Source organism: Zalophus californianus, chromosome 4 (genome assembly GCF_009762305.2).
Source record: "Zalophus californianus isolate mZalCal1 chromosome 4, mZalCal1.pri.v2, whole genome shotgun sequence".
Classification (NCBI taxonomy): Eukaryota; Metazoa; Chordata; class Mammalia; order Carnivora; family Otariidae; genus Zalophus; species Zalophus californianus.
Window position 1 is genome coordinate 119,238,941 of NC_045598.1, and position 12,212 is coordinate 119,251,152.

Consider the following 12,212-nt stretch of genomic DNA (forward strand, 5'->3'; position numbering starts at 1 on the left):
TAAATGTGTCTCAATTTATTATTTACTTGTGGTCAATTTTTAGAGCCCGAAATGTTTTTGACTATTCTGTTCAGTTTTATCATTAGTTTTGTAGAAAGGATTTGCCAACCTCTTCTGTCACATCTCTCACTCAAAATTTATTCTTTATTCTCTGGTTTACTATCTCATTATACCTGCCCTTATCAACCTTCCTATTTCTCAGCTTTTGTTTTCTGAATCTTTTCTAGCCTCTCAGCTTTTGCTTTCAGTTTTTTACTGTATTCCATTGGAAAGCCTGGAATGGAGAGAAAAGCATCATCTATGGATAGTGTACTATAATTATAATGACACAAAATGCATGTTAAGATAGAAAGAGATGTACAAAAATGTTAAAATGATCATTAAAGGGTGTGAGATTGTGGGTAATTCCTTCCTATTTTTATTAATCTTATTATATTACTATTCTTTATAAATGATGGCTACTGGGATACTATTTTCCTCCAAGAACTTGGGAATAAGGAGCATCAGGCCACCACTCAGGAATTAAGTTTATAATCAATGTGTAGTGGGTCAGAGAAAAGATATGTAAAGGTAGCTATAAATGAGGGGATGGCTCCCAGGCCACCTAGTTTGATGGTAACTAAAAGGATGTGCTAATGTCTCCAGGGGCAGTTTGTAAGGGATCAGCCCTGGAGGCATAGAGAGGTAATGCTAGCAGTATCAATCCAAGCACTATCCTGCAAGAGGGTGTTCTGGTGCACGGACATGATATAGCTAGTCTAAGTAATACATTTATCTTTCTTATGGAGGTCAATGTATCCAGCTAACTTCTCTTCATATCATTAGACAGCTCAATTCTATAATTAATTCCCCTGTTCTGATGCCATATACACCAATCATCCTTCTGATTACAATTTGGCTTCCCATTATCTTGCCTTCGAGAAGCAAATCAGCTGACCACAGCACAGGTATCCCCTTGACAGAGAGTTTTCTCCTTTTAAATTAGAATGTTGGCATCCTGGTGAAATGGAGCATTAAGATAGTGTGGGATAAATTTGAATCTCTGGAGAAGGTCTGAAATTCGGGAGATGAGGCAGACAACAATGGCAGCAGTTGTGATATGAAGTCAAAATGACCTTAACAGAGACAATTGCAGTCAAGTAGAAAGAGAGAGAGAGAGAAATACAAGAGACATTATGCAGAGAGAATTGACAGGAGAGTGTCCCATTGGACATGGGATAGAAAAGAGGTAGGACTCAAGAGTGACTCTGAGATTTGAAATCCAGGTGAATGACAAAATGAGAGGCATGAATAGAAACCAGAGTCCTAAGAAAAGCCAGTCTGACAATGAAGTTCAATTACTGAATTCACTCAGACATGTTGAATTTGAGCAACAGGGAAGATGGAGGAAATATCCACTAGGTTGATGAAAAAGCAGAAGCGAAGTCTGGGAAACACAATAATAAGAAAGATTCGGGTTCTGGATATGGATCAGAGATTGGATCATGAAACAGGGGCCTTACTTATCTGGGTGATTTCTAGGTGGTCTCTTTGGAAGAAAGCGGGAAAGAAGAGAGCAAGACTGGAAGAGTGTAATGTAGGGAGTATCCACATTAGGTAGAGGAGACAGATGGGGAAACATCAGAGTTACAAGTCACGCAGCCCAGAGTGACCTAATTTGCCTGATGTTCAGAGTCATCTATGTGGTTTATTAAAATTACAGACTACCTGGTCCCAGCCCAGACATATTGTACCAGAAACTTCCAAAGATGGACTCAGGAATTGACACTGCAACAGGCTCCTTTTTTGATTCTTTGGAGTGGGCAAGCTTCACCAAAAAATATCTAGCACCGGATTAGGCAAGTTTCTGAAAACCACTGAAGGAGAATAGAGTGAGCAGAGAGGAAGAAAAGAAGAGGGAACTAGGGCATTAGAAATAAGACCAAAAACAAAAAAAACAAAAAAAACACAAAAAACCCTTTTTTTAAATTTAAATGGGAAAACATTTAAAACAAAAGAGGACTTAAAAAAGAAGTAGAAATGGAAATGTTAGGTATAGGGTGGGTGATGTCGGGAGAGTAATGTGCTGAGCAAAACTAGGATCTCCATGAGAGTAGGACCAAGCTGACTTGTTCACATTGGTCCCCAGCTCTCTTGCAAATGCATGGCATGCTGTCGGCTCTTCATAAATAACTAATGCAAAGATGATTCCAACATGGGGATCAGTTAATAGTTAGAAGGGTTAACGGTACCTAGGAAAATGAGTTTGTCACTTTCATGCTTCAGGAAAGGATGAAAAGATGTGTGCACATAGTTTAAGGGACAGGAACAAAACAAAGCTGATCTTTAATGGACAAGATTTTTCCAGTTAACTAAAGAGAGGGCCGTGCATTGAGAAAGACACGGGGGAAACACGATAATACAACCATAGAGAAATGTATACACTTGTATTCCTTTTAAATGCTGCTCTCTCTTCTGCACTGTTTATATTTTTCTGATGGTCTGTCTAAGTGGTCACTATCTTACAAACAAAACACCTTGTCCAATCAGCAAAGGATTTTAAAATCACAAATCAAAGATCAAGATATTCTAAACTCTGGTTTCTCTTGAGAGAGGGCAGAAGTAACAGTAACTTGACTCCAAAGCAATGGCTTGGCTGAGTGCCGTGGAAACAGAAGCAAATTCTGGCAGTGATTAGGGGGAAGATATTACGGAGTTAGATCAGATTCTCCACATTTCCTTTTCTAACTAAAAAGAAAACCAACAGGGGGAAGTTGTCCTGGGTTTTGCCCGTTGTAGTGTGAACAGAAGGCAGGACAAACAAGACTGCTACCTAATGGTGGGTTCCTGCTAGCATTTATTTCAAGACGGGATGCCCACGGAGAGCAGGAGCAGTGTGGTGTTTCATGAAAGACTGAGCAAACTGAGGACAGTAATGCTGAGCAACTCCGGCTTCCAGGACGCTGAGTTAAAACAGACAGATGATCCCTGCTGACAGAGCTGCAGATGTCGCTGGGGCAGATGTGGAACCTCAGTGCACATCCGAAAGGAGCCAGCAGCTCGGATCTCCGAAAGGAGTACCATCCCAGCCTGACTACCTCACAAGGGCGTTTTGATCTGGGAGAAGACAGAGGGGAAAAAAATCCTAACATCTAAGGATGAAAGTACATTGGAAGCCTAGCCTCAAGGGTAGATAGGTTGCAATTTGAGATTTCATACTGGTTACCAGTTCAAATGGGTTATCCATAGGTAATGAATTTTTTTGTGAGCTTATGTGATTATATTCTACCATCAGATCATTTTATTTGCTCATGACTGAATTGTACCACTCATGAAAAGAGAAGCCAGTCACAGCTGACTCATCTTCTGAGGAATCAGGAAGGATCTGGAAAACTGAAACAACTCAAAAGAAAAACAGTAAGGTATATTCTAAATATGTCACTCATAAGCACTTTCAGGTAATCTCAGATAATATTACATTTTAGGTATATAGTAATTAAGGATATTATGGGGGGGGGGTAAGTACCCATAACACTGCCAAACAATAGTGAGCCGTCTTGCGAGAGTATAATAAAAGAAGTATGTTGGATAAAAAAGTAGATTGATCAGTACAAACTTCCCCACCACTGCTGTTTGAAACTCAAAGAATATGCCATTTTGATTGGGGATCATTTTTTATCCCAAAAGACAGTTTATTCTAATTAATTATCCCCAAACTCTCTGAGTGACTGGATACAATCTTCCACTTCATCCCAGAATCTTCCACTTTAGATGAGAGAACAGAAAATTCATTCATTCTACAATAAAAAATAACCAAGCATTCTATTTAGTGTAATACAGATTTAACCACACTATATATGTTAAAGCAGACTTCATTTACCACTCAACCTAAATAATGATGATGATGATGATGATGATGATGATGATTTTTAAAAGATATAATAGAAATGTACTATTTCGCAGAGTATATTGCTGAAAATTTTCGTGTAAGTTAAAGTCTTATTAATCAAACTGTGTTTAAATTACATGAGAATTTTATGATAAATTCTTTTGTAAGTGAAAATTGCTTTTGAAGAAGAATAATTCCCTTATCTGTCTTTTATAAATTTGGAAATTGTATGGATATTGTCTTTAAAATCAGGGAAACACACACTTTTGCTTATGTCATTTTATTTCCTGAAGCCTTATCCAGTATAGCCCCCACCATCTCTGCCAGAGGAGAGTGATTTTCCTTGGCAGCCAGGAGGTGCTGAAATAAGGGGGTGAGTGTGAGACACAGTCGGATGGGAGGGAGGGACTTCAAGCATCAGGGATAAGAACAAGTACAAACTACAATGAGGAAAAAGGCAAAGGGTTCGGATGGAAGGAGCCCTGAGATGTCTGGGAACGAAAGCACAGACAGGTCAAGCAAACCATTCCACATATAGACTATGACCTACGTGAGAAAGAGAGAGAGAGAGAGAGAGTGTGTGTGTGTGTGTGTGTGCACGCATATATGGTGGCCATTGTGAAGAAGACAGTGCACATTTAAGTCATGTACCAACTCTAGGCCATAAAAGCAGAGTGGCTTATAACACACAGAGCTGAAACAGAGACTGAACATTCTGACATATTCCTGGAGGTTGAAAATGACCATTGTAGACAGGCTTGACAGGTGTCTCATATCAAACACCAATCAGTACCACACGTCAGGACCTGGTGTGCTAAAGCAAGAAAGCCAGAGGTCTAGCACAATCCTAAAATGTTTGACAGAAACATTATGATTGTTTCCAGCCTATAGTTAGGATGACTTTATCACCAATAAAAATTATGTCCATATAAACTTCTTGGAACACAGGGAAAATAAACGTAACCTTCTATCTAGATAGAGCATGTTCAAAATAAAAATGAGGGCTGGAAAATCACAAAGCATCTCTGAACAACCATAGGAAAAGGTGAGAAACGTGCTGTGGGATGCAGGCACGGGAGCCCTAACTGCGGAGAAACAGTGTGAGAACAAGGTCCAGAGTTCCTGCGGGCTTCCTCCCAAGGCGAAGAAAGAATGTTGGAACAGCCTCATTCTCTCCCAAGGAAGCTGGTGCTGTGCACTGGTATGACTCTGCATCCACCCAGGACCAACTCACCCACCAGAGCAAAAGGGAATTACTTCTTCCTATTTGGGGAAAATTCATGACAAGCATACTTGGATTTGAAGTCTGTCCTGATGAACCCCACTGTTGTCCCCACTCCATTCCCTAGCATAGTCCCCTCTTTAATTATCTGTAGGACTAACTGAAAATATGGGTTTGTTTTGTAGTCTTATTACCTATGTCCCTGTAGATGACATTTGTTTTGAAATGTCTTCACCGGCTACACATTCAGCATTTTCTCATAGTCCTTACTTCACATGCTGTTTGTGGGGAGCTCCCCACTTAAAGCGAAGTCCTGTGAGGGTAGGATCTTAGGACTTGTTCACCCATGAAATCCTCAGCCTGGCATTTACTTGGTGCTCAACAAATAGCTGACAGATGAATGAATTCTATCAATGTTTGGCGGGGTTTCTCATAGTAGGATTCTATTTTTCTATGCCCTCTTTCAAAAGTTTAAAAGACTTTCTGTTTGTTTTGTTATTTTTTCAAATAAAAGAAAAAGATCAAATAGAACAAGAATAAAAGCACTCTATTCTAGCAGTTAGAGGATGACATAACAGGAAATGATCAATAGTCATTTATTTTAGTAGAACCTATTATACTGTTGACTTCATGTTTGAACAAAAGACTCAACAGTAGACAGACAAGTTCAGGGTCAGAAGGGATGTTTGAAGTGATACGATAGAGCAAAGGATTTGAAATTTCCTTGCATCTTGATGGAAAATGGGCTAAATTTTAAAACTTTATCCCACAAGTAAAATATCTAAACTTCTTAAGCCATTCCATGCTTTCTAAAGCAGAAAGGGGAGCTCTAGACAAAGCAAGTGGAGGAAACACAACTTAGTCACTGTGCAGAGCTCACCGGCTAGAGAGGTTCAACTTTTGGGGATCTTTTCCACAAGATGTTGCATATCCATCGACATCTGCCCTCCCAAACCCACACATTAGGATCAGAAGCTATTAAATGTATACTGTAAACAAGTTAGCATGATATTTTTCTTACAAAAGACTTATTTGGTTATTGTATTATGACTATATTATTGCTGAAAGGGAGAAATGAAACTCATAATTTACTGATTTGCGTTTCAACCCTGCCTCCAAATTAAAATCGACCCGGTATTTTTTTTTTTATTGAAGTATAGTTGACATGCAATATTATATTAGTTTCAGCTGTACAATATAGTGACTCAGTAATTACATACATTACAAAAACAATTGAGTCTTTTTAAAAATTGTACATACCATGGCTCTAATCCAGACATTCTGTCTAATTGTTCTGGGGTGGGGCTCAGCAACTATGTTGTCAAGGCTGAGACCCATGCTCTCCACCATTACTAATTCCATCTAGAACACATAGGAACTCTTCTGTCTCTGCTTGAACATCACTAATAATAGCAAACTTACATGTTGCATTTACCCCATTTTTCAGACAACTCGTCCCTAGAAAACTCTGTCTTCTATGTAACCACAATCTTCCTGCCTATGTGTACATTGGTTGGTCTTGTCCCACCTTTTGTTGCACACTCATACTCTCCTCTGTAAGAGACAAGGATTCACACTCCGCTGATTCTGGAGAGCCTCTGCCCTTCCCTGGTATTTTTGCAATGATGAAACTCATCAGGCTATTGTCTGCTTCAGCGCTTCAGTCCAGTTCCTTGGAGCTCTCAGGCTTCAACCCACTTTGCTTTCTAGCGTCATGGCCTGCACTCTTCTTCCTTCTTCCTAAATTCTCTTCCTTCTCCAGGCCACTCAAGTATCATCGTCCTTTGTTCTGAAATTGCCTTCTTCCGCTGGCAAATCCCTACTTATCCTTAAAGTCCATGAAGGACAGCTTCTCCCTCCCCCTCCTTCTCATTCTGGAGTTGGCCTCCCTGGTCTGAGCACCACAGTACCATCTTCACATCTTTAAGAAGCAGTTTCCAAGCTCATGCTCATTCCTGTGTATCTCACTGCCTCCCCACTAGAATTTGACATCCTCATGACAAAATATGTATCTTACTCCCCATTCAATCTTGAACTCATAGCCCAGTGCCTGGCTTAACTTAGAAACTTAAGAAATCCTTGTGGATGGGCGCCTGGGTGGCTCAGTCGGTTAAGCCTCTGACTTTTGGTTTCAGCTGAGGTTGTGATCTCTGGGTCGTGAGATCAAGCCCTGCATCAGACTCTGTGCTCAAGATGGAGTCTACTTGAGATTATCTCTCTCCCTCTCCCTCTGTCCCTTCCCCCACTTGTGTTCTCTCTCTAAAATAAATAAAATCTTAAAAAAAAAGAAATGCTTGTGAAGTGAATGAATGAATGCTATATATTTTCTAAAACAATCACATAACTTCCCAAGCTTCCATTTTCTAGCCTAAATGGTATTTGTTCTTCAACTCTTCCCAAAGTGTCATGGTTTTCAGGCCTTTAACCAACCGTGGTTGCTCTTCTCTTAAAAATAAAATTAAAACTAAAAGCTAAAAACTGAAAAAACCCTCCCATTCCTGAAATCCTTCTTAAAATATAAGATTTCAAACTGAACACAATACACAAGACATGATTTCATGATGCAGGACACAGCAGAAATAGTCCCTCCCTCACTGTCCAGAATTAGCTTACAAAGGAAACTTTATGTACAATTGTCTTGTTTCTGGCAATCTAATCACCATCATACTGAACCTGCAGTCAGCTAAACCGCCAGAGTAAATCTCACATGTGCTGATGTCTAGTTAACCTCTGTGATGAATTTAGTTTGTTTTAATGGTCAAAGGAATTTTTTAACATGGTAAAATATAGATAACATAAAATCGACCATCTTAGCTATTTTTAAGTGTTGTGTTTACTGGCATTAAGTACATTCGTATTGTGCTACCATCACCATCATCTTTCTCCAGAACCTGTTCATCTTTCCCAACTGAAGCTCTGTACCCTTTAACAGCTACCCACTACCTGCTCCCACCAGCCCCTTAAAACCACCATTCTACCTTCTGTGTATGAATTTAACTACTCTAAGTACCTCATATAAGTGGAATCATACAATATTTGTCCTTTTGTGATGGGCCTATTTCTCTTAACATAATGTCCTCATGGTTGATCCATGCTGTAACATGGATTAGAATTGTGGCACCTGGGTGACTCATTTGGTTAAGTGTCTGCCTTCAGCTCAGGTCATGATCCCAGGGTCCTGGGATGGAGCCCAGCATCGGACTCTCTGCTCAGTGGGAAATCTTCTTCTCCCTCTCCTTCTGCTTACTGCTTTGCCTCCTTGTGCTCACTTTCTCTCTCTCTGTCAAATAAATAAGCAAAATCTTAAAAAAAAAAAGACATGGATTAGAATTTCCTTCCTTTTTAAGGCTGAAGAATAGTCCATTGTATGTATATGCCACACTTTGTTTACCCATTCACCCATTGATGGACACTTGCATTGCTTCCAATAACTTTTATTATATCAGGCCATTTATTCCACCCCCTAGACCTACATCTAGATCCTGACTCTGTAACCCCAAACATGTCGGTATGTGTGCGGCTTCTATTCACTTTGGAGGTGTCCTCAACCCCTTTATCAAGTCACAGTGCTGCTCCTAGAGGACTTTGCAAGCCCTCAGCATGCTACTTCCTTCCCAGCCTTGAATGTTGACCATGGCTTTGGTCTTTCTCACATTTAAGGACCCTATTCAAACATCAGCTTCTCTCTGAAACTATCTCTCTTCCCAAGACCACACTGAGGTTCCGGAAGTCCTTTCTGTTCTGCAACAGCGCCAGTTGTGATAAATTGCAAGTATTTTAATTATGTGTGCTTCCTCCTCTCTACCATAGGCTCACACTAAATATATCTTTAAACCTCCAAGGCTTAGTTCAGTAGATGGTACATCCTTGGTACTCAGTAAATGTTTTTTTAATGAAGGAATAAAAACATGACTCCTCACTGCTTTCCAAAATTGAAAAAGTAAATTGAAAACCATATATTGTGTGAGTAATTTTCATCCTCTGTCCTCTAAAATGGCCATGTTGTTTTTAGTTTTTCCTACATTACAGCATAAAGCTGTCAGTTAACATGATATAGAATCCCAAGTAAAGATTTGATTATTTAACAGAAGAAAGATTTGAAAGAGACATAAAAGGAGAAATAACAATGACAGACTAACATAGCAACATTGTCTTCTCGTAACACTGTCTTTCTTCTGTCATTTTACCCGGCACCTGGGTACAAGTCTTCAACTCAGAGAACTGTAATGACTAGATCTTTATGCATAGCTGGTCCACCCTGAGAGTGTGTAACTTACTTTGTTGACTTCCAACTCCCAATAGCTTCAGATACAAATAAGATGGAGCTGACATGATAACACAGAGGTGCAGCCCATCAAGAAATGGCTCTGTCAAGCAGCAAGTAAATGGTACACTTTCAACTGCATAAAAATGCTACAATTTATTTTGTGGTCAGGCCATGGTAGCAATGTATAATGAAGATTAAATAAGCCTTCCAGCCTGTCAGTTACTGTAGATACTCCTTCAAAGTTTCAGTTGCTGTTTGGAAATATTGCTAATGTGGACCCAATTTGCCATAGCTCGCAAGAATCCAACATTAGAAGTGTTTAAATTACAAGAGAGATGCACTGACATAAATGTATGGAGAAAGGGCATACAAGGTCGGATTCGCCGTATCTAGTTTTCAGTCAATAATTTTCATGTTCTTAGTGACCAAATTTACCCAGATATTGAAAAAAAAATCATCTTTATCCATTAACCCTAAACTTCAATATGTCCTTGAATATATGCATACACATCTGCTACTATTAAAAGAAAGACTATAGCTTTTACGTGGTTATGAAAGTTAGGTGGTTACATGGTTACGTGGGTTTTGTGGAAGTGTCTTGGTTGCCATAAGCTGCAGGAGAAGAGGGTGTGAGAGGCTCTAACTCGTGGAACCTCACTCAGTACAGCAAGTTCATTTTAGTTGCTTCACACATTGGTTATCTGCAAAAGAGAGCCTATGACTTCAAAAAACCTGAAAATCACTATACTAAAAAAAAATAATATTTTAAGGCAGCAGAATCTTATGAAAAGGACCCAGGGCTCAGATTTAGGAGAGCTGAGATCCAGCACTAATCAGATCAATGACAGAAACTGTCTGGGTCTCGATTTCCTCATCTGAAAACTGATGCAATGAGTAAGAATCTGTAGTCCGTTTCAGCTCAAAGATTCTGAAATGCCAATGAAAATCGTTGAATGATATTAAGGATCACTTGTGGGTAGGTAAACACACTCTCTGTTTCAGATGTTTTAAAATAAATTTTATTTTTTAATGCAATGGCATTCTGTATAATAAATGTAATGTGTGGGAGTCATCTATCTTTAGATGGTGTTTCTCTTAATTGGTGCTTAATCTCAATGCTTCCTTAAAATTCTGTCCCTGTTGTTTTTGGTTGCCTGATTGAAAACTGCAACCGTCTGAACCAGGCCTCCTATTCAGTTTGCTCAACTTATTAATTATTTAAATTATGTGGTTCAATTAAACTGAAGTGGAGATCCCTAGCTCCCCAAGGTGATGAAGGAAATATGAGATCTAATTCATAGTTCAAAAATTATACGATTGAACCCAGGAGCTCAAGGCCATTCCATATGTCACAGCAAGTATTTCTCTCTGTTGCTAATAAAATCTTGAATATACTGCTAAGTAATAATATATTTGACTTCCTTGGGTATATCACCTAAGATAAGCAAGCATTAAAAACCACACACACACACACACACACACACACACACTCATACATATATATGTATCCATACATATATACATATGCACATACCTGCAGGATTTTCAGACATCTTTTATAATTTTCACAACAACCCTATGAAATGATGTGTGCATGTGTGTGTGTATAATTAAGAAATTATCAAAGAAATTAATTACACTGCCCAAGGTCACATCTAGTAAGAATCAGAGATCCAGAATTAAGCACAGGTTTTGAGATCCCATTCATTGTTCTATCCACTTCATCATCATCTTGACAACAGAATTTTCTAGGGTAGTGGCAACTCTTAAGCATCTATTAAGTGTAATCAGTGTAAGGGCATCACGGGGGATGTCCTTACCTGTGGTGCTCTTGCCATCAAGTTGACAGGCAAAGCACAGAGGAGGCACCATATGACAAAGGCAGCATTATTGAAATGGCCAATGATCAGTATGACCTCACCGGGGCTGTGAGAACTCAGGAAAAGGGAAATTATGGGCTGCAGTGAAGAAAAGCATAATGCAGGAGATAGGACCTGACCAAAGTTTTGAAGGGACATGGAGGAGCACCGGAGGCATTCCAGGCAGGGGCAGAGGACATGAGCCAAAGCTTGAGAAGCAAGAATGAAAAAACATAACACAGGTGGACACAGTGGTAATGCCCTGGCCCAAAGTTGGGGGGGAGAAGGAGAATCATAGTGTTCATGTTATTGCTATACTTCAAAACAGACACACATATGTTATATATATTCTTTTGCATACAATTGTTATACAATAAAACTTAAGCAGATTTAGCAAAGTATTTTCAGGGAACAATTAATAGAACCTTCTGGGGATACAGGGCCTATAATTTGAGGAGAGGAAAAGGAGATTTGACAGATGCATTGAGGTCAAAATGAGAACTGACTTGAATACAACAAGAAAACAATTAAGAGTTAAGGACAATGAATTCCATTGGGAAGCATTAAAAGTTCCATGTAATGAAGTTATTATAATATCTTTGCAACTATGAAAACACTCTTTTGTTCACTGATTGCAGCAAATTATATTTAATTAATAACCCTGGATAATCTTACATATTTCCTTGGTTCTTGTCCACACAGTGGTTGCTGGCAGTACCCATTGAATAGCGCTTAAAGCAGACACTCTACTCATGTGCTAGGACATATGTATGTGCCCTCAATCTTCTTATCTCCAACATGCCAGATACATAAATCTTATAGACATGGAACCATCTAATAAACAAAATGATTTATGGGGCACCTGGGTGGCTCAGTCAGTTAAGTGTCTGACTCTTGGTTTCAGCTCAGGTCATGATCTCAGGGTCATGATCTTGGGGTCATGGGATCGAGCCCCCCATTGGGCTCCACGCTCAGTGTGGAGTCTGCTTCAGATTC

The 12,212-nt window shown here is 39.4% G+C and overlaps 1 pseudogene; it reads left to right on the forward strand.

Annotated features, from left to right (window-relative positions):
* Window positions 1-1,381: 1,381 nt before the first annotated feature.
* LOC113925864 overlaps window positions 1,382-12,212 on the forward strand; it is a 30,570-nt pseudogene continuing 19,739 nt past the window's right edge.